The following is a 25,113-nucleotide window of genomic DNA, read 5'->3' as shown; positions in this document are numbered from 1 at the left end:
ATCAGATTTAATGGTGAATTTTGCTGTCCAAAAGTGACTTGGTTTTTTATAATTGACATCATAAAAGCTTGGTATTTTGGCTAAATAAAGTTGTGTGTGTACGCATGGTGTACATGATGGGGTAAATATCTTAAGAAATTCAAGACCAAAATATAAAAATATAATTTTTCATCGGTGAAAATGATAACACAGCATTTAAAATATGTGTAGAATTTCACGCCCGATTTGTTCAGTTGTGGGTAGTGAACTGTAACTATTTCAAGGCTAGATAACAAAGTGATCTTCATAAAGCTTGACCAAAGCAACCATGCCGATCGACTAGGAATGTGTGAACACCATGTATTTTATGGCGTATTTGTTTTTTTTTTGCTGCTGTGAAATGAAGCAGTTCTGCGATTTTTGTGGTCTTAACTTTCTTAAGAGACTTGCGCCTTTATGTACACACAAAACTTTATTTAGCCAAAGGATCACTATATTTCATCCGATGTTGGTTTTTTTTTTCCTACAGAGCTACAAACTGGTGAAATTTGTCACTTTTCGAAGACAAAACTCAGTCACCATTAAATGCTATTTTGAGAATAACATTATGATATATATGGATACAGTGGTCCTACCAAAATATAAGTTTATTTCAACCTATTCGGTATTTCAACAAAGGATATAATGCAATTATGTGTAGCCCCTTTTTGATCTAATTCAAAACCTGAATGACTCCATGGAACACATATCGAGGTCAAGTCATGTGCTGAGCGTGACCCGAGTACTGACTAATTAATGCTGGCTAACACTCTGTGCTATTTATCCCAGTTTCATTCAGCAGGGCTCATATCTAAATTGTTACATGCTACATGTATTGAAATTACTAGACTATCGTCTATCATCATCTTTTTCGCATTTATTGTAACATTATTTCTTTCAAAAATGCGGACTTGTAAAATTTCTGTCGGGCGTGTAACTTTCTAAAGTTTGTTGCCCGACTGGCTAGTGCCAAAAAAAGTTAAGGTCGAGCCCTGTAAAATACACAGTTTTTTTTATAAGTTTGAGAAGTGGGCTCTAGCATCCAAATGAACCTTCAGTAGTGGGCACCAGAAGCGAGTGGTAGGCTTCATCACCCACAGTCGTAACTACAACGTGACTCCCACAACCCATCATTACATTCACCCAGTATTACGTACCCACTGCCCACTATTACCTCACCATCCCACCACCTTAAAATAACAGCAAATTAACCTCACCTGCCTTCTCCGTCCTTTAACTGGCTCGGGCACACCTTTTAGTCTCTCTCTTCTTTCCGCCCGAAAATCAGACACCCGATTTACCATCGCTTCTTTAGCATCATCTGATGATGTTCCTAGAGTTTGGGAATAAAAATGAAGAAAATAGCTACAGTATTATCAAATAGTTTGAACAATACAGTGCATTTCAGTATCCATAGACTTCTATAATTATTCAGAGGCTGTACTTCACATTGACATTGCTGTGGTCTAAGACTTTGACTTCATGTTTGATTGTAATTTGTATCCTTAAGCGAGATCTATTATAGACCACGCTGCTACTGCTAGCACATACTACTATAATATGATGTGATGTCTACTTGTTCAGCATGTCCAGTTCTGAACATTTTTGATTCACCATTTCACTGAGTTACCCAATGGTAGCAGTGCTTGATATCTGCATGATCAGAATGGCGAATTTTGAAGCTTGCACAGGTTTAGCAATTTTCCAGAACAAAAGACATCAAACAAATTTGACTTTTTGCACTCTAAAATATGGCTAATTTTGGGGACAACCAAAATGTTTTGAGGACAAGCAGAATTTAAGCTTTGGTTATCCTTGGACACTGCCCCAGTTTGAATTATGTATGGTAAATTAATCGTAAAATTGATCCCAAGTTTTTTTTTAAATGGCTGGGAGGGGAGGCGTGTCAGTTTACCCCTTTTTCTCATAATGTGCCACCCAATGTCCCATTTTTTTCAATGCTATTTAATATCCAATGCTATTATAATGTATGGAAGCTACAACCGAGTAACTCCAATAGCTTAAGGAGGCTGTGTAATCTCAGACATGCATGTAGTAAAAGTGGCATAACTTTACAATTATTCACGCAAGATATACAAAAGTATACATCAGTAAATCTCAATATAAATACAGATTTGGTGTAAAAACAACAATTATGAAGAAAATCTCAAAAAAATGAATTTTTGTTCGGTACATCATAACAAAAAAATGCTCTTTCCAAAAAAGAAATTGGTTTTTTTTCTTAGTCTTGACTCTTGAGGCACCATCCAAAAACGTTTTTTTTTTAGTTTTTTGATATTGGCCTTATATTTTGAGATATTGACCATATAAGGCATCAAAATGAACTTTTAAAATTCACAAACGCCTATTTGCACAAAATGATGCCTAAAATCAGAAATAGACAAAAATATAAAAGAAATGAGAAAATCGTTTCTTAAGTTGATCATGCTTTTTATGATGAGCATAATTGCTTACCTATAGATGCTGTATTTATTGAGTTACAGTGTACCTAAATTGTCATTTTACCGAGAAAATGAACATTGAAATAAAGGCTGTTGAAGTTTAAAGTGGTCACATTTTGCACTGTGATCGAAGCTCACAGGAGAATGCGGCATTTCTTGTTTTTCTACCTTATACATTACATGAACTTCTGGTAAATCCACAGCCTCTTGAGAAGTTTGGGCGAAATCTATTCATATCTTGATGTTTAAATCAGGGAAAAGATTTGAAAAAATTCACATTTTATCAGCTAAAACGGAGCCATATTTGACCGCTAGGTTTTTGTGCTTCCATAAGATGCACCGCGCATGCAGATAAGCATTGCGCATATGCGAAGCGTATCTGTGCGTTAACAAATTGTGCGACTACAAAACGTGATGCGTTGTTGTGCGCGTGTACCCCGATGGTCTATGGATGGTACAACAAAGATTTGCTTTCCTTTTAAGGGGTACTACACCCCTGGCCAATTTTATGCATATTTTTGCATTTTTCTCAAAAAATTATAGCGCATTTGTGACAAGTAAGATATATTATAGGGGCAAGGACTACAACAATTGCACTGAAAATTCAGCAACTCAAGGCAAGTAGTTATATTGATTTATTGATCAAATATTGCGATTCCCTCATTTGACTGTAACTCCACAACGGTTGTCTGTGCTGAAATAAAATTTCATGTGCAGTAGTTGTAGTCCTTGCCCCTATAATATACATGTCTTACTTGTCACCAATGCGCTATTTTGAGATAAATGCAAAATTAGGCACAAAATTGGGCAGGGGTGTAGTACCCCCTTAAATTGCGGAAATAGTGGAATAAAATCCATAAAACAGAGCAGTTAGAGTTAACAATGGATTTTCTTTCCTTGTGTTTATAAAAAACCTAACAAAGTAAATACATTTCAAAAAAGCTCAATTTTGCCAAAATGGGCCAAAATGGGGTAAAAGTTTGCATAAGATTCCCAAATTTTAGCAATTCACACCATTAATGACCCCCATTTTGATGACCCACCCCCATCCTACTGATAGCTAGACCCATAAAATCATAAAATTCATTCATTCATTCATTCATTCATTCATTCATTCATTCATTCATTCATTCATTCATTCATTCATTCAATTGTATGACAAATGTTAAGTGTTTTAGAAAACAAACACCCCTCCCTCCCCCATGTGTGATATCAATTATGCCAAATCTGTTACTGCATGATCTTTAAGATCTTACCATGATTCTGATCTCTGGATGTACTAGGAGTGTTGTTGGAAGCAGCTTGGGAGTCCATCATACACACTAGCTTTGTAGCTTCACTGCTGAGGGAAACAAACTTCAGGTATTACTTTTCAGGGGTATAATATATAATATCCTTTATTCAGTTCTTGTTCATTGATTATTTAAAAATGTGGCACATGCTATTTGGCCTCTTACAGTTGACTAAAACTTACTAAATCCTCCCTGGAGTGATTTGTTCAATATCTATTAAGCGCCTCATTTCGCATCACTTTTTCAGTTTGGCCAGTTTTTAATCACTTTTATTCATTGATTTAGGGTAGTACCATTCAGTCAAAACCATTATTTTTCATATTGATCATTTATTGTTCTTGTAATGGTCACTGGAAATTGACATTTGACGTGACAAAAGATTCATGAAAAAACGCAATTTTCGGACGACAAACGGTTTGTAACATTCGTAAAATTTGATTAGAAGGTACTACAAACAAGATTTACCCCTCATTTTATTCAGCATTTAATAAGCTAATATGATAATAATTTTGTATTTATTATTGTTTATAAATATTCAGAAAATCCACAAAATGTTACCCCTACCCCTTAATTTTCATGGGCGTGAAAAAAATACATGCATTTGTTTAAAAAATCCAAATAATCGACCTATTGACTTAAAATTCAAACTTGATGTGTCCAAGATACTTGGCTAAAAGAAGTTTGAGTTATTGGTGCTCACTGTCTGTATTAAAAAAAGTTTGTGGATTTTTTTAACAATCTGATGCCCATTTTAGAGCCCTTGACACACTTTTTCGTATAGGAAATTGCCATGTAGGAAATTTGGATTTTGAAAACGAATTTATTCTGAGCTCACCGACGAGTGCTGAATAAATAGGCCTATGTTGCCTGCGTCTGTATAGTGAATCATTGAATAAGTGACGTACCGCAATGACGGGTATGCATATCGCTTTTCGTTGTACATGTACGTCTTGTTTGTACATCCCATCAGTTGCGTGTAGCTCGGCAAAAATCATGAAAAATAATACAATTGGCAAAATTATACATGCATTGTAGGCAATGTCAACTTGATGCATAAACTGTGCATGTATCTCGCTATTCGTCTTATACGTCTTCATCAGCTGCGAATCCCATCAGCTGCCTGAAGCTCCCGATAATCATGATAATTATAATCGGCGAGCTAAAATACACGCATTGTAGGCGCTGGAATGAAATACCGATTTTCTTTGTTTTACAACATTTGTTTGGCTCAAAATTGAAAGGGAGCAAGTAGCTATCAGTGACTGAAAACTAACATTTAAATAGGAATCTATTTTTTATGCAAATCACACATTATTGCTTAAAACTTTATGTATGAAGCCGATTTTCGTTTCGTCTGGAACGGTATATTCAACAAAACAGTTAGGCAAAAAAAAAAAAAGGTTTGTCTCAAAGCTTGTGCGCGCATTTTTAAAATCGCGATTTGACAAAAAAGAAATGCGGAAATTTTTTTTATTTCAAAATTTTTTTTTTTTTTTATAGTTTTTTCCAAAAAAAATCAACGAAAATCAAAACTTTTTATAAAAATAACATGAAAAAAAGTCGGGAATAAAAAAAAAAAAAAAATCGCATTTCGCATTTGTTTTAAATTTCTTGTGAGCTTTGAGACAAACCTTGTTTTTTTGTTTTGTTTTTTTGCCTTACTGTGTTAAAGTACAGTATCTAGATGCAGCTGCTGTTTGTTTTATCTTTTCAGTTTCGGCAGCTCTATTTTTCAGAAATGAAAACGCAAGGGAATTATGTGATTGTGAGATTATCTGTAATTTGAATTCATTGAAGTTTGAAATACCTATCAGCTTAAAATATTTCAATAGAGGTAGATGCTTGTTGTCAATCAAGGCTGGATAAGACAAGATTATATAGAACACACACACAGTGTGGCACCCCTCTCGCTTTTAATTTTATGTCACCTGTAATAGGCCTTTGATGTCGTTAAAGTGGTTCACATTTATGTGACAAATTGCCTCTTTTTCTGTAAAAAAAACATTGAAAAGCAGCCCTTAAGGGGGTACTACACCCCTGGCCAATTTTGTGCCTATTTTTACATTTTTCTTAAAAATTATAGTGCACTGAAAATTCAGCAACTCAAAGCAAATAGTTATTGATTTATTGATCAAATATGGGTTTTCCCTCATTTGTGACTGTAACTCCACAACTGTTGTCTGTGCTGAAATAAAATTCCCAGTGCAGTAGCTGTAGTCCTTGCCCCTATAATATTATACATGTTTCACGTCCGGGTTTTCGAAAAAAAAGGAGGAAGAGGGGACTTTTTATTTTCTATTTTTTATTGTTTATTTGGTGTAAATACCGATACTTAGAGCTGTTTTAGCGTATACAATAATGTCTGGAAAAAGGAGGAGGCCCTTTTTTATTTGTTGTTCTGAGAGTTACACCCAATGATCACAAAACCTTCTTAAAATGTTTCTTGTATCTTAACAAAGAAACAGAAAGCATCCCAACTTCCTAGACATATTTTTTGAAAAGTTAATAAACTGAATTTCGAAAAATAAAAATAAATTTGAGGAAACCTCAAAAAAGGAAGCGGGAGGGGACGTGAAACATGTTTATTTTTTTATTTGGCCTTACTTGTCACCAATGTGCTATAATTTTTGAGAAAAATGCAAAAATAGGCACAAAATTGGCCCTTAAGTCACAAAAGATCCACTTTTGAGCTGATCACACATCATTAAATCCTGTGTCACCCTTCCCTCCTGACTTTTTTGTATCAATGTAGCACACCCTATTTCACTTCCTCCCTACCCCCTCCGAATCAGTGTCCCCTCTCCCTCCCTGGCAACCTCGCTCCTCTCGTGTTCTTCTTTGCATGTAAAACCCTTCTAAATTGAACCCTGCGAGGTATAAATACTAAAAGCTAATTAGAATCCCACTTATACTATTTAGTACAAGTTAATAGTATGTATAATTATCGGGCCGGATTTACCATAGGGCCAGATGGGCCCGGGCCCAGGCCCCCAATATTGCCCTGTGCAGTGCGCATCTTCAATTTTAGCCGAAAACACCATGTTTTGGGCCAAAATAGGGTACTGAGAATTGCACAATTTGGCGCACTAGCCTGTAAATAGCAAAATTCAGCCTATTTGTTTGTGATATTTCAAGCGTTTTAAAATTTCAAAATAATCCCATTCAATTACACGGTTGACGACACAACCAGTTATAATTATTGGTCCTGACATTCATCGTTTATAACCCCATACAGTCTGGCCCGCGCCCGAGACAAGGGCGGCACGGCAAATGTGACTCTTGGCATTCTTGGACTGTCTTCAAGTCGGTATAGGCCGTCTGTACATTAATTGTACGGAGTGTCCCTTCTCTATGATCTCTTTTTCTCGGCCACCACCTGAAGGCATCCTGAGGGCATCCTGAGGATACAATCTGCCCACATATATTGTCTCAGCTAAAGTACAAATCAAATCTGTGGCATCAGCATGATCAGGCATGCAGGGGTCGATGCTTTGGCTTGAGCCTTTGCATCACAACTTGCCCTGCGTGTTAAAAAATGTGACGCGTCACGTAAAGAGCATGCACTCGACAAGTACAAATTCGTGTTGGCACGCTAAAGAAGCATTTACACACGCATTGCACTGTTCTATTTGTCATCAGTACCACTTAGTTTGTACTTCTATCATTCATGTCTATGACAGACTGTATGTAGCGTACTACAAGTTGCCAAATTCGGCACCCATAGCCATGACACGTAGGCCGTAGTAGTAGTATTAAAACATGTCAAAAAGGGTACAATACTAAGGCTAAAATAATTGAATTTTTATTTACCGTATACCTGGATGCTTCTAGAACACACTTGGCCCTGATGATTTGATTGAAGATCACTGAAAACGGGAAATTCTGGACGAAAAAGACTGAGCACGTAGCTGGGACGGTCACTCGCTCAACATCAAGACAGCCACCGCACCGTTAACGCGGCAAATTTAAGCGAAGTACACGAAACAGGCGGAAAGCGAAACAGGCGAAAAGCGAAACAAGCGAGAAAAGGCGAAACAGGCGAAAAAGCGAAACAGGCGAAAAGCGAAACAAAGCGAAATGTGCGAAATCGCGAAATACTCGCTTAAATGCGCGAAATCATGAAACACGCTGAAATCTGTAATGAAATACGAGCGAAATCGCGAAATCTGTGAAATACGCGAAATCACGCGAAATCTGTGAAATCTAAATGCGAAATCACGAAAACAATGAAATGATACTAAAAAGGCTTCATACTTTTCACCATGGAAATGATAGTCTGTTTGAGATCTGAAACAAGCTTATTGATACAAAATAGTACATGGTTTGTCTACTTGGGTAGTGAACTTTGACCCTGTACTCCTGTCAATCACTTTCACAGATGGTAACTTTCTGCCAATTCTTTGCGAGATAAAATTTTACAGATTTGAGGTTAGTTTTGGCCATCTGGAAAAGTTTTACAACAATACAGTGTGTATTCCTCTTTTTCAAGAGTGAAACCATTCATGTGAAATACATAGCTCAGGAGCACTAGCAATGTATATTTTATGCCGGGGGGAGGTCTCAAGTAAGGGGTGGTGTAATAATTATGTGTACCCCCAGGGTGCTGAAATATAGGGGGGGTTGGCAGGCCAAAAGAAGAGGCGGCAAGCATTTTTTGGTAGGTCGAAAGGGGGTGAGTTTTTGGCACAGATGTTTTTGGCACTGTTTCTATATTATGCCATTATTATTATCAAAGGTTTTTAAATCTAAGATTTTTAAATAATCTTGCATATGTTAAGGGGGAGGGCCAAGATAAAATAAGAAAGGGACAGGGGGCATCATTGGTTAAAGATCAAATGATGTATCACATGTATTATGAACCTCAGGATTATGTCTGATTTGTTTCAAACAAAAGGCATGTACGTACAATTGATTAGTAGTGTGTATTTTGCCCTACTCTATTAATGTTTAAAACATGTTCAGAGCATTTCCTAGTTTTCAGAATATGCCATATTCCACCTCAATACCATTTCCTATAGCACAGAATGGAGCTCCACTGAGCAATGTTCTGAGCAGCTGCATTCTGTTGTATCACAATGCTGTCAAAGCCAATCAGTTAGTGATCAGAAAAGGGAATAGAGCCCTCTATTGACAATCTGATCCCTGTGGTTGTTGTAGCAGGTGCTGGTATTTCGATTCTGTACTGTTTTAATGCATATGGGGTGCGCAGCGCAATATTTAAATTGAAATAGTGAAATATAAACTTGTTCCCCAGGATGTATCCCCAAATGACGGATGATGGCTTTTTTTAAAAATGATTTAGGCCTGTGCAATATCATGAAAATAAGATGATCACAAACTTGGGCCAACACAGAGAAGATTTCTAGATTGTCCTGTGAAGCCACAGGTATAGGGTATGTTAGGGGATGGATTATGAATAAGTATGGATGTAGCATATAAAACATTGAGATATAAATTTAAAATAAAGAAAATACATGAATATTTGCAGATTCCCTGTCTTCTTTTCACTCCTTGATTTTGTGGGCTTTAGGAATTGTTCGAATTCATGAACAGTGCCCCCACTCTTTTTACACCTCCACACATGCTCTCTACCATGCCCAAATTGACCATGATTTTGATATATTACAGTCAATGCATTTTAAGGCGCGCGAGTGCGATCACACGCATAGAGCCCACCTTAAGGGCTGGGGTATGAGCGTTTGGACAGTATTTATTTTGGGACATTAGAGCACATCAGACATATCGAATTGCATTCTGAATCGAAGAATGTCATTCTGATATCAAATAATTTTGATTTTTGAAATTAGCAATTTAATACACATTTTATGGCAAATCATTAAAATTGATATTTTTGATATTTAACAGTACTTGAAGTAAAATTTATAAATCTGATGATTTATACTTAAAGTGTATGTAGGTGGGATGAAAAGCCGACGATCAATTGAAAATTGTGACCTTTCGTATTGAAGATATGGATTTTTTTTCCCAAAACAAAAAAAAAAATTAGGTCTTTTTGGGAAAAAATCCATATCTTCAATATGAAAGGTCAAAATTTTCAATTGACCGTCGGCTTTTCCTTCCTGCTACATACACTTTAAGAATATATCATTAGATTTATACAATTTACTTCGAGGACTGTTATATATCAAAAGTTTGAAAAATATCAAATTTTTATAATTTGTCATAAAATTTGTATTATATTGTAATTTTCAAAAAATGAAAATTATTTGATATCAGAAAGACATGCTTCGTATTCAGAATGCAATTCGATAGGTCTGAGGTGCTCTCATGTCCCACAAAAAATACTGTCGATACGTAATAAACGCTCATTTTAGATCCCTTAAATCACTTTACAGAGTGCGATTTATAGCGCACCTTGTCACCTCAAGGAGTTTCCAAAGTTGCAGCGGTTCCCGGAAATGATTTGCATAAAATAAATCGCCGTCATGGCCTTTACAAAGGTGACAACCCAAACAATATCTTTTCTACTCGCTGATTGGCCGTTTCGGCAATTTAATATGTAAATTAGCTGATCTTTCTTGTGAGGTCACGCTACCGAAATATGATAACGTGCTGTTCATGTCACAACAAAGACATGACATGCCATTGACCACCGTAGTAAATGTGGTAATGTTTATGCATTCAACTGAACTGTATAATTATTTAGAAGCTGAACAAGGCTGATTTAATATTTTGACATGACCTACACCGTGTGATCTGTCAGCGGTGAGTGTAGCGCTATGATAAAATTGTACCGAGGTTTGACGAGAGAAATATCAGTTTATACTACTCATCATGGCGGACAAAAAGAACAAATGGGTCCAGTACAAGACGTGGAAAACCTACAAGCTTAATGATGTAATGGGGTTTGAAAAAACCGAGGCAGACGACACGATATTCGTGTCAAAAGTTTGGTGTTTGAGTAAGCCCACCTGTACATTGTAGTCCAACATTCAACACCAATGCTTCTTATCTGAACATCAAGTGCAATAATTCAAATAGCCCACCTAAACTTCTTACCGAATGCAAATGATAGCACACCTAAAATAGCTTAAAATCCTTACCGAGTGCAATTAACAGCACACATGTAGCTCGCCTGACTATTTCCAGAAGTGCAATTTGTAGCACACCTGCTGTTTTTCAAAATTCATTGACTGATATTATGAAAAATCACTCACAAATATTCCTATTTATATCCAAATTATCCTAGGGAGGTACTCAGTAGATATACAGTGTATAAAAATGAGTTAATTGTTTTGCAAAAATAAGAGAATTTCACTTATAAAACTGGAGCCCAAATATCAAATAAAAATTTGACATTTGGTAAAAAAGAATCAGCAAAATTGTGCTATAATGAAAATGAGCTAAATTTGCTTTTTTTTCAAGTTTTTTTATTTAAAAAACAAATAGCTAATTTACCTGTTTTTTCACAATTTTTATTTTTTAAACTGTCAGAGATATTTCTAAAATTAATTTTTTCAAAACACATTGGGCTATCCCATTTAAAATCCACACTACCCCTGTGGAAGATTTTGGAAATATCTTCCACAGGGGGAGTATGAATTTCAAATAGAATGAACATATAAGCAGCTCTATTTGAATTCCATACACCCTTTGAGAAAGATTCAACCTGAATCTTCCACAAGGGAGGGTGAGTTTCAAATGGAACTGACTAATGTGTCAATTCTATTTGAAATTCATACTCCCCTGTGGAAGATATTTCCAAAATCTTCCACAGGGGTAGTGTGGATTTTAAATGGAATAGCCCAATTTTGTTACAACAATGCACATCAACGTGGAGACATTTAATGGTTCAAGTGACCCTTTGCGCCACAAAATTGTGTTACTCCCAGTGACATTTGTTTTTGTTACGTATTTTTAGAACATTCGTAGCATGAAGACAGACAGGTGCATCAAAAGTCACACTGTAGTTCTTGCAACAAAGTCACGCATGAACAGTTTTTTCAAGTTCAATCACATCGCACAGATTTAGTGGATTTGCCAATTTCATACACAGGGGTGACTTACAAAACCCATCGAGCTTGATAAATGCGACCATAAAAAGTGGGCATTAATTACATCCGAATATAATTTTCTAATTGACTAATTTCCATTTATTTATCGTGTAATAGAACACAGGAGATACCAATATTTTTTAAGTGGAACAACTCAGCGGAATATTATAAATTAACATTAAAATCTGTTGCTATGGGGAACTTAAACGGATGGTTGAATTTGATGCTACCAGCACTTTCGAAAGAACCAAACTTTGCCCAAAGTAGTGAAATTCAAGAAAGTTGACAAATTTTATTAAACATTTGTCGTAAGACAGAAACTCAATTTTGAGGAGGAAACTCAATTTTGCTCATTGTATTGTAAGAAAGTGGATGTTTGAGAATAGACCCTCAAGTATCTTACTAGGGTCTATGGCATGAGTCATGTATACCAATGATACAAGAGATACCAACCTAATGAGGATTTGTAAATTGTTAATAAAAAATGTAATATTTGTTCTCAGGCGACTTGAAATTAAGTCATTGATCAAAATTAATGAGGTGCTATTTTATTAATGTTAGGAATTAATAAATTAACTTACTTAATGTTGAGTCAAACTTGTTTGTAAGCATGATTTTATCCCATTTTTTTGTAACAAACATCTCAAAAAAAGTAACTAACCCGCTTAAATAATGACCATTAATGGCGATTGTATTACAAATCTGTAAAATGCGTTGGAAGCAGAATTTATTCCTGCAAATTTTGACACCTCATTTGTAGCAATTGACTTAATATTGATGTCACAGCGTACATTTAAATCAATGTAACCCAAGATTTGAAAGTTGCAGTAAATTGTATTGATTTTGTATTCAGTATAATGGAAGGAAATCGTAACGATATCCAAGTGTTTTTGTATTGTATATTTTTTTTATAAGTGCAACTTTCAAATCTGGACCTCACTACATTAAATTGACCAGTGTTTTATTGTTTTCTGGGCTATTGTATCAAATGAGGTGTCAAAATGTGCAGAAATAAATTCTGCTTCCAATGCATTTTACAGATTTGTAATACATTAGTCCCTTTTTGAATAATGGCCATTATTTAAGGGGGGTTAGTTACTTTGTTTGAGATGTTTACTTGTTCCCCTCATCTACTTAAATGTGTCTCAACATGTTCCTCTGCTCTGATACCAGAGACTGCAGATAGATGGTTGTATACCACAGCAGCATATACCAGAGTGAAAATCTAATCGTAGATGCATGGTAACCACTAGACAGGTTAAGCCTGAAGCGGCATGATCAAATTGACAACTTATCTTCCGAATAGTTGACACAACTAATGAACCAATTAATGGCCTGCAACAATGAGATCTCATTTCATACCTGTAGTATTTATGCTGTAAGGTGCTTCATTTCGTTTTGGGTTGCTTGGTAGAAACTGGTAGGCATGTCAGGTGTGGTCATATGTACATGTTGGGGTGATTCTGACTAATTCAGCTGTGTTTTGTGATGTATTGGTAATTTGTTCATTGTCTAATGAAGCAATTAATTGTCCACGACAGTAAGATCTCATTTCATACCTGTAGTATTTATGCTGTAAGGTGCTTTATTTCATAAGAAACTGGTAGGCATGTCAGGCGTGGTCATATTGGGGTTAGGTCTGACTAATTCAGCTGTGTTTTGTGATGTATTGGTAATTTGTTCATCGTCTAATAAAGCAATTAATTATCCATGACAATGGGATCCCATTTCATACCTTTAGGTATCAGTGCAAGGTGCATTGATTATATTTTATCTGGTAGAAACTAGTAGATATTGCAGGTGTGGTCCTCTTGTACTTCATAGAATGGGAAAGTTATGCCCTAAGTTCACTCTTGGAAAAAACAGTTCTGAGTAGAACCTAAAATGGTTCTTGAGCTGTCCTGTATGTGGAACCTTAAATGGTTCTACAAAGAACAGAAAAGGGTTCTGGAAATGTTAAAAAAGAACCATTGTAGACCTGAAAAGGATTCTGGAAAGGCCAGAAAGAACCATTTGGGGGTTCTTTAAATGTTCAAGAACCCTTTTCTCTTGAGGGTTCCACCAGGGGTGTGAGAGACCAGATATTTATCTGTTTTCAGAAATTTTTTTTTTTTACTTCCAGATATTTTCTACACTTGTTGTGTACAAAAATATGTATGGTTTAATTAATTTCAGAATTGTAAAGCTAAAAACAAATATTTTTTCAAAGGCCTGGACTCAACATACAGGACAGCCAAGAACCTTTTTTGTAAGAGTGTAGGCCTATGTGATGATGAATGCATTAATTTATACATTGTTTAATGATGCAACTATAATTGTTGACAACAATGATATCTCATTTCCTAATCAATGCTGAAACATATGTTTCTGTGGGGTTTTGGTCTTGCAATATATATTTTGAATCTTTTCTTTTCTTTTGGGGCACATGATAGATTGTTCATTTGTTTTATTGTCTAATTAAATAACAAGTTGTAGATAATGAGAATTCTTTGTGTGTAACCAGTAGCGGCACCAGGATTTTTTCGGGGGAGGACAAAGTGCATTTCTGGGGAAAAGTGAATTTCTGGGGGAAAAATCAACCAATTTTGCACAAAATTGCGGCAAAATGTGGAAATTTGTGTGATTTTGGGCTTTTTGCCTCAAAAGTGGGGGCAAAGAAAAATATGGGGGGGGGGGAATCCCCCTGTGGCACCGCCACTGCCTGTAACATAATGCAAGTGCATGTTCAATTTGTTCAGGCTGTTCAAGTCTCAGATGATAACATCACATTGTTCATTACTTCCAAACTCTCTTGTAGGAAATTGGGATTCTCAATTTACAAAATTCACATTTTCATCCTGAAACTTAATCTGAACATCATAGGCACATTAGCTTGCTTTTACCTGGGCTTTTACCCTAGACTTTTTTTTTATTCTCTCATATCTATGGGTTTGCTTTCAGTATGCATTCACCCTTGTAAAAGACAGTTTCCAAATTGAACATGCGTTCCTATGGTGAGTACCTCTGTGGCATCAACCAGCCTCATTATCAGTAGCTTGATTTGATGGAAGCTTGGCAAATCAGAGGAACATGAAAAGAAAAAAATGAGAAGAGAAAAGGATAAAAAAAAAAAAAAGATAAGAAGGAAAGAAAGCGTATTTTTCGAGACAAGGCCAGTGGTATTGCCAAGGCATTTAAGATGACCATGACCAAACTGACCATTTCTGGCTAATGGGTTAAACTAACAAAACAAATTGCAAGTATTTGACCCAGTTTCAAACATCCGATTCATTCAAAGACTTACCAGAAGAAGTAATTAGGCCTGAAAAAATTGTTTGATTGGGGTAACATAAAAAAAATAAGGGTAGGTCGGTCCTCTTTTTTTTTTACACACACATTTCAAGTTGTAAATTGCATGTGGAAGTTTTTTTGCCTTGGAACTTTTTTGTTTCTTTTTAAAAAATTTGTTATAATTTTATAATTTTTTTAAAAAATAAGGAAATAGGGTCGGGCCTATTTTTAGGGTCGGTCGGGTTACGCCAATCAAACAATTTTTTTTAGACCTTAGGGTAAATTCCTATACTTAGACAGACAGTAGAAAATCCCAGGTCAGTCTAGTATTAGTTTAAACTTGACACATTGAAATTCTAATTTTGTTGCAAAATGAGTTTGCCCTTATTTTTCCAACTTTGTGATTTTGATAGGTAATTTATCTGATGGGTTATCAAAAACAATCAGTGGTGCAGAATAATGATGAAAATGACCTTTATGGTGAGACTGAGCTGAGAGAAGCGTGGATGTTTACTGTGATGTATTTGAGAGGAACTTCTTGCTTCTGTGAATCAGAGGACCCAAGAGAGATTGATGTACTCAGAAATGAACTTGGCTTTTTAGTCCCTAAAGACCTTGGCCTCGAGGAATGTAATATCTTTTCTACGCTCTTGGCTCTGATCTTAGCTTCTATATTGTCACATTTTGAACTATGCATGGCCAGTCAAGAGGCAAGAGTATCACAACATACAAAAGCATCATCATTTACAATTTAATGCAACCAACATAACAGTGACTTAGGCCATCTTGGCGAGCTAGGGATCGCTAGATGAGTGTAAAAACATTCAGGCAGTGTGTCTGTATAGGATTTACTCTGGGTATAAGCTATTGTCAGTGTGTATATATGCCAGTCTATTCAAGAAAGAATGCTTCATATAGCGATGGCTGTGAATGTGGTAAGTTTTAATTGAATTACATTTTTCAAGTTTGTTAGTTTTCAGGATTAAAAGTGTAAACCGTTTAGCAGCAGGTCAGCGGAGTTCAGAAACTGGAATTAATCCATCCGTGAGCTATATAAGGTCTGTAGAGTGAATGCTGAGTGTAGTCAGCTTAAACATGTGTTCATTTCTGAATTCTCAGTAAAGTTAATGAGCAAATGCAAAAATTGTATGCAAATAAGATTATTGATATGGTTTTTATATTTTGACCAATCACACACTAAAATATAATTAATGGTAGTTTATATCAATGTATTCCTAGATGAAGAAATGTGTGATTTCGGAGTAGGAAAACTAGTGAAGCAAAATCATGTTTTTTTAATAATGTTACGTGTTATTTTTGTTTTCCTTTTGTTGAAATAAAAATAACAAAATATTGTGGTAAATATGAATGGGTAAGCGATTTGAAAATTTAGAAAATCCCATTAAAAAATTGCTGAAAAACAGCTTGTGCCCCCAATCAGACCCGATTCCCCCCCCCATTAATATTATGTTTCATGAATCCAAGTGTGTGAAAATATTGAATCCAACACATAATAATGATAAAATTGGATGCTTTATGCCCAATATTATTGGTCTCGCCCAACATTTTAAAACTCATAGCTCGACCAATAAATATGGGCTAAATTGATCCAATTTTATATCAATCATAGTCGGTGCCCCCTCCCAATTGGATGATTCCCGCTACGCTACTGTGCAGAAGAACTGGAGTTGAGTGACATATATCGTTTGGATTTTGAATGTTTTCAATATTTACTCATTGTTGAAGTAAACATGGGTGTATATATACTGTGCAGCGCATTTGTCACTGCACTCACTCCACCCAAATTCTTTCCCATTCAAACTTCCTGTCACAAATTACAAGTTATGATTATGCAGACGAAGAGAAACAAACGATTATGAAACTATATGCTATCAATGCAAATAAATCCAAAATGAACTTGCTATAAAAGCATAATACTATGATAGAGAACTGAGACGCCATCCTTTAAATAGCTGCTTTACAATGTAAATATTATGACATGAAGATAATTTATAACGTATGAGATTTTAATATTGAAATATCCTGCACATCCAGAGGTAATAATTCTGATTGCAGCGCTGAAGGTGGCTATACTTACTTGTGGATACAGTGGCGTAGCGTCATGGTGGGGGTGCCTTGGGCGGATAGGGTACATGCCCCCAATCAATTTGCAAAGTTAGAGAATCCCATAGTAAAATCTGAGACTATTATAAGTCTCAGGTAAAATTGTCGGAAAATGGCTCCCCCCCCCCAAAGCCCAACTCATTCCCAGTAGCTCCCAATAGGGTGCTTAGCGCTGCACCACTGATTTCATACACTGGATTTTTGAGTTGCAAGAATACTCTCATCAACAATTCAAGAACAGATGATGAAAATTGTCAAGTATGCTTCTGTTTGTGAAAATGCAATGAAAAATTGAGGACTTAAGGGTACATGATGTATTGTTGGTCGAAGCAGCCAAAAAATGGATTTTCATTATTTAAATCAATATATTATTGAAAATTAACACTTTGATATTTTGCAAAAGTTCATTCTAGAAATCATATACTGAGAAAATGTGCTTGATTTTAAATGAATTATATATGTTTTACATATGTTTTACAAAAGTGTTGTCATTTCAGCTCTCTTTACAACATAACTCAAGAACCATAGGACCTACAAAAGTATATCTGTGATATATAAATTCTTCTACACGCTTGCTATGAAATGATCAATGCAATTTTTTCCAAAGCTCACTACCATTCTCAAGATGCTGTGAACTAAATCACAACAGTTTAAAATAGTTGCTAACCTTAAACGTTTCTATTTCAACCTTAAAGTATTTTGAAAATGCGTAACATTTTTTTGGTAATCTTGATTGGATTTTCTTGGCAAATGTATGCATTAAGGTATCCAAAACATTTTGGCAACTCTCCACTTTAATTTTGGTTAACATGGTTAATCAGCAACCATTTGCAACATTTTTATCAAGAGTCTTTTGCAGCAAATTCTGGTGAAGATATTGAAACAATTTTAGATGTGTGCATATTTTTAGCACCCGGGCAAATAAGTCGTGTCACTTTTTAGGGGCGCTTAATAAAATAATGAAATGCAAGCCAAATTTGGAATTTGCACACATTTAGTCAATAAAAATTGCATCTGAATGCAAATTCAAAATAAAGTTAAGATAGTAATAGGGGCACTAATAAGGTTGAATACGGTAGATGAATTAGAAGTAAAAATTTGATTTATAAATTAAATAGATAAATAAAAATATAAAAATAGGAACACAATTCAATTTAATTTTCCAAATCGTGAAACAAAATTAATGATGTCATGCAATTAATTGATAATTATGAAAGCAATGATTTCAGTGCAAATCAAATTTGTTGGCTGTCTATTAATAGGTAACAGTAAATCTAATCAAGTTAATGACATGATATAATTAGGACTATCAGGCGTGTCGTAATTAACAACCAAGGTAATCAATTTGATTGGGTTTTTCAATTTGCATATATTGAACACTATATTACACATTTAACGTAACAATGATCACTGTTGATTTTGGGTAATGAGGTATTGATTAGCAAGTGATTCATGTTCAGGAACAGGTTGACTTATTACTGCACTTTTAGGACTCAGGAATGAGGGGTTCGCAGTATTGTTTGTGGGACATGAGAGCATATCAGACATATCGAATTGAATTCTGAATACAAGGAATGTCCTTCTGATGTCAAATAATTTTGATTTTTTGAAATCTGAGATATAATACAAATTTTATGACAAATTACTAACATTTGATATTTTTTCAATTTTTGATGTTTAATAGTCTTTTCATCCCAGCTATATACATTTTAAGTACATATCATTAGATTTAGAAAATTTACTTAAAGCTGACGGTCAATTGAAAATTTTGACCTTTTCTATAGAAGATATACATTTTTTTCCCAAAAAGACCTAATTTGTTGGTGTTTTGGGGGGAAAATCCATATCTTCAATACAATAGATTTAGAAAGTTTACTTTGATGACTGTTAAATATCAAAAACATCAATTTTTAATCATTTGCCATAAAATGTATATTATTTCATGAATTTCAAAAAATTATTTGATATCTGAAGGACATTCTTAGTATTCAGAATGCTATTCGATATGTCAAATGTGCTCTCATGTCCCACAAAAAATACTGTTCAAACGCTCATACCCCATCCTTTTATAATGTCACAAAAATGCCAATAAACATGATAAAAGAATTCGAATGGCAATATAAGAATATTATGAATATTATTTATTGAGCGCAGTTCCACAAAGATTAATACGCTTAACATAATAAAAAAAATACATAAAGTACAAGAGACGTGAAACAATCCAGGTTGCACAAGTTTGAAGAATTATTGAAAAATATTAGGTCTTCAATTTCATTTCAGTAAACATATAGCCAAAATATTAAATATCATCCTAAATTTGGAAATATTAAAATCTCTTTTTATAGATTTGTAATAAACATGCATTACTACAATTTCCCATTAGTGTTGTGGATTCCTATACTTGAGATCAAAACAAGCTTTGTATAATGCATATACCAGCTAAACCGAACCAATTTGTTCGTCATCCACAAAATTGCCATTCCCTAATAGCTAAGCATTCTACCAGATGGAAGAAAATGAATGAAAAGCGTGCATAGTGACAAAATGTTCATCAAGTGTGATACGTGTCATTTGTGCAAAAGAATTTGAGAAAAATATTGTCTATGTTAATGCATAACAGAATATACATGACCAGTGTGTATGTTCTTTTGGAATTGTTAGTACAGCAATTGAGTGAATATTTTACCAAAATTAGTCCAATTTTGAAAAAATATAAGCTTTTCAGGAAATGATATATTAGATTTATCTTGGCCGACATGTGACTCATTCTACACCACAAGATAGCATCACCATTATGCAAATGACCATCGAAGTCTTAAGCTTTCATCCAGACAGGCAAGCAATATCACTATCCGTCCAGAGCAAATTGCCATTACCGGTCATCTTAGTTATGTACAATTGTGACTAAACGATGATGCAAATAGCGAGTTGAGAGTGAAGCCATCTCACTTTCACCATAGTAACAACGCATATTGCATGGTCAGTAAGATTGATGATTTGTTGTCATTGTAGTATAGTAGTCATCATTGATAACGTGCTGGGTTCTTCCACGTGGATTTGGCTGTGTTTGATAGTTGGAAACGTTTTGCGTTTTTTTGAAATAAAAATGTACTGATAACGTACTGGATTCTTCCATGTGGATTTGGCTGCATTTGATAGTTTTTTAAAGAAATACAGAAAGTTGCTGGATAACATCTCGTTTTAATACCGTAAGTAGCTGATTAACATAATGTTTTTGTAATTTGGAAACATGCATAATTATTGTTTTGTCTATTTCTCCACTTTCGTATTCTTCCCTCTTTCTCTTATGTCTGTATTTTTTCTCCTTCCTATCTGTCTGTTTTTCTGTTTGTTTGTTTGAATGCCTGTCTCCTGCAGATCCGTAACCAGAATTTATTTTTTGGGGTGCAGAGGGATAAAAATGGACCTTTTGTAAATTTTTCTTTCCAAAAAGGCTGATTTCATCATTTTTTACAGAAAAAGTTGGCCTTTGTGAATATTTCCTCAAAAAAGGCTAATTTCAATGTTTTCACCCAAAAAAGCAGACCTTGTGATTCTTTCCTTCAATAAAGGGCTGACTTTCTATGTTTTCTTGCAGGAAAAGTGGATCTCTTTTCCAGATACACATTTTGAGGGGTACTCTGCACCCCATTGCTACAGCTATTTATATCTTTCACTCTCAATCGCCCTTCTCGCGATTGCAATCAATATTTGTACTGTTGAATATTCAGTGGATGCATGCCCTCCTTGCTCTTTTTTTAATTCCGTTTCCGTGTGATTGAATTTATTCAGTGACAGTTGATACGGGGTTTTACATCAAATGTAATCGGTTTAACTTGTAATTCCTCTTGTGAATTTTTATGAGGAGGCACTAGTTATAATTTCTGGGGGTGAATAGACTCAGTATAGTTGTAAACTTTTATTTGATCACAATTCATTCTTGTTATATAGTAAACACAGGGGCATAGCCAGGGGGTGCCGGGGAAACTGCAATACCCCCCCCCCCCAAAATTTAAGGGGTTAAGTGGGGATGGAAAATAGTAAAGTGTCCTTAAAATGATTCAATATGGGACAAAAATCGACAAATGCACCCCCCCCCCATACACACACACCCCACGCTACTGAGTACAGAAAGTCTTAAATTAACATATAAATAAACACTACAACAACAATAATTTAAAAATGTTGTCAATTAATGTTATTGTAAAATATTTTTGGCTAACATTTTTGCATAATATTTTCTCATTTCTTAAATAACATAATGTTGGAATGTTTTGCATCAAATTTTCAATAAATGTTTTTGGAACGTTTTATACCCATTATATACCCAGACAATAAAATGTTTTCTATAAAATATATATTGTGTTTCTTGGGTTATTTCGATATATTCTTTCCATTCTTGTGTAGTATACTTTATCTGAAGTCTTACCAATTTAATGACCAAAATTATAGCTTTTGAGAAAAAAACATTGGAGACACCCTGAATTCTCAAAACAATTCCTGGGAATTTTATCATTTCTCATTTTGAACAATTATTGTTATTTCTTTTTAAATGATGTAGTATAGAATACTAGTCCAGACAAGTACAGATAAGCTTGAATATCTAAAAGCATCTAAGTTAATTAAACACATAAAAGTGTGCAATAATCACATTTTCAATGATTATGGTGGAACTATTAAGAGAAGGAGAAAAAATCTATGAGACGTTTAATCCTTTGAGGAAAATGATTAATTTGCCCCGATTTAAGAAAATGTCCAATTAGTAGGACCCAATGGGTACAAGTTGATTGATGCTGGTAATTTCTGCCTTGGGTTTCTACCTTGAAAGTTCGCTTTACCGGAGCTAGTTTGCAAAGATATATATGTAAGCAACATATAGCGGGAGATATAAAATAAATAGCCATATATGGACCAATTATCAAGAAGCCCCATTGTTAAACTTCTGGCAAGATATATTTCACAATATACTTTTATAGATAAAAAATAAGTTGCAGGTAGCATGGATGAGCGTATTAATGTCATAATTAAGTCTGCCGGTATTGAGGCTGCAATTTGGTTCAACTTGCCTACAGGTTACTAGTCCCCCACTTTACGCATTTGATACGACTCTTGATGGGTTTGGGTGAAATTTAAGATGCCGGTATAACGGTCTACAACAAGTTAGTGATTAGTGGTAGGTACTGCCACGTTTTTCTCATTTACATGCAATGTCACATTTCATCATAGTTCGTTCGTACCTGACAAGTTTTAATGGAGTAAGTTTTAATTATTTCCCTTGTCTACTGACTCTAACCCTAGAGTCGGTTTAATATGGTGGAGACACTAAATGTGTGCAAAAATGGAAGAAATAAAGACTTTTTAAGTTTTTAACCCGCAGCAACATTAGGGTGGGTATACTCAGTATTTTAATGGTTTTAAGCTTATTAGATGTTGCTTTATATGCACCAAAGTTGCTGTAATAAATTAGTGCGGAAAATTGTTCAAAAATAAGAGCTTGAACCCTGTGGTATATGGCGAGATATAATACATGTGTGATTCAGGATAAGCGTTATATCAGATGATGATTTTTCTTCCCAGAATTACTATAATTTGAGTGCGAAAATTGCACAAAAATGGAGGAAAATAAGAGTTCATCAGCCGTGGGGTTGCAGGATGATAATAATAAGCCAAGCATATGCCGTATTGTGCTGGTTTAATATTACAAGATGACAATGATGATGCATCAGTTTGAATTATGCAAGGTGTTTTGGTTTTCTTGATGATGAACCTTAGATTTAAATGACAGCGGACTGACAAGATATTGTAGATATTGCACTACTTCATGCATGCCATTTTGTGACTCATTTGATCCTCTTGATCATGGTCCAAGCTTCAAGTATCAATTACAAACAGATAATATTCTAATTAACATCAATAAGAAACCCATCATTAAGAATGATTCACCTATTATATTAAAGACTTTTAATTAGCAAAAAAATCTGGGACGTAAAATAAAATAATGGAATTTTTTATCAGTTTTTTTTTTTCACCTACGGATATATACCATGAATTCTATCTTTTTACCCAAAAAACCTGTTTTACTGGGTAATTATCTTGCATGCCCTGAGTCCCATATATGACTCATCTTTATTAATATATCTTGTAATAGAATAGTGATCACTAAGGGGGATCCCTCATGTTTTCTCATAAATTATGCAGAGTTTTTTCTACTCCATAAAAAAGAGAGCGTGTTTTGGTATCCCGGGTATCTTAAGGGCTTGCCCAGAGCTTCCTGTGGATTACGACAAAACGTTTATGCATCACACAGGGATGGAGGCATCACTTTTGGTTACAAAATAATATAGATAGAGCTAGAGAGGAGGAACTGTGGATCAACATCATTGATGTTTGGTGTTATGGTATTCGTTTAGGGCATCTTATGTTGTCAGAAATATATCATTGATGGTGTAAAAAAAAACTCTGAAGGCCTATGGATCATCTCTGAACCAAGTTGCGTTAACCAATAAATTGCAGTACTGCTATCATATCAAGCTTCATATTGATCGGTAAGTGTACACAGATATTTATCCATAGATTTAAGTGTTGTAGATCTTTTTACGCAGTGCGCTCCCTGAAAGTAGCTGGTGTCGCAATGGACCGTGAAATTATAAACAGCCCTCCAAAGATGACTATCTGTGCTATATATACACACAACACGTGCTTGTCTTCTTTTGAATACTGAATCATTCGGGTGTTTCAATGGCAATTTTGCATTGGTATTTTGTACATTTTAAACTTGAACTCATGTTGTATGCTTGTTGCATTGTTTTAGTGATGATTTATGAAAACTTTCTCTGAAATTAAGCCCTATTGGTTTGTGTTGATTGTATGTTTTTAGCTAAGTTACGTGCATTTTAGATTAATTTTATTGGTTTTATTATTTAGCATTATATTTTGATTGTATTTTGACTAGTGAGTTCATTTTTGGAGAAAAAAAATTATTGCTTATGAAAATAATAGTAAATGCACACATTTATTTAAGCTATCTAACAGGTCTAAAAAGTGATTGACCTTTATTATTTTTTAATTAAGATACAAATAACTGAATCTGCATTGAGATTTTCCTGGTTCAAGAAAGTTGTATAAACCAACCTTTCTTGCCCAAGCTTTTGTTCATAAAATGTTGTATGTGGTTCATACAACTTTCTTGCAAAACCAAAAAGCCAGTTACGTATTTTATTAAAAAAAAGTTTGTAAGTGGCACGTAAAACTTATATAAACACTGAAATTGTAATATCATTCAGTCTTCAAAATTAATTCAGTTCAAGGAAATTTACTTTTTATAATTTAAAATGAAACATTTTGCTTTTTCCACATTTTGGAATTGTGTGACCATTAAAACCTACAAAATGGTTGATATGACTCTATGGCACTCACCTGGAGATTTAGCCATTTAGTTCACATGTTCTTTATCATACTTATAGAATGAATTTCATAATAATTGAACAAAAAATCAAGAACAATAAATTTATTGGTCTCCACCACTATGCCACCTAACTCATATGAATTTAAGCGCTCTTTAAGCAGAGTCATTATTCATTGAATGAATTACAACCGTATCGACAAAACAGGCGAAACTAGTAACTTTTCGCACAAGATTTGCAATTTAAAGAGACTTGGTCATTGCTCATTGAAATGAAGCACAATATAAGTGAGCTCTTTCATTTAATGACATAAAATCTGAAAAATATTGTAAGGAACACTTTGAGGTTTTGACTTTTAAAACCTACATTTTGGTCAAAAATTGTGCGTGAATAAGCCGTTTTCAACAGATTTACCACATTTGCCTTGCTATAAACATTGAATTGCTTTATCTGTTGACGTAAAGAAAAAGTGTGTTTTTAGGGGGAAGTGTTAGATTTCGTTTTAAAATAAAAAATTGTGATGGATGAA

General features: G+C 34.7%; 1 protein-coding gene across 5 annotated transcripts in view; it reads left to right on the top strand.

The window, feature by feature from the left end:
• The window catches only part of LOC140159000 (ras-GEF domain-containing family member 1B-like), a 289,431-nt gene that overhangs the window by 183,956 nt on the left and 80,362 nt on the right, over positions 1 to 25,113 (top strand). The window lies entirely within an intron of this gene.

This window comes from Amphiura filiformis, chromosome 8 (assembly GCF_039555335.1).
Source record: "Amphiura filiformis chromosome 8, Afil_fr2py, whole genome shotgun sequence".
Lineage (NCBI taxonomy): Eukaryota > Metazoa > Echinodermata > Ophiuroidea > Amphilepidida > Amphiuridae > Amphiura > Amphiura filiformis.
Note: the sequence above shows the minus strand (reverse complement) of the source record. Positions and strands in the feature narration are given on the sequence as shown.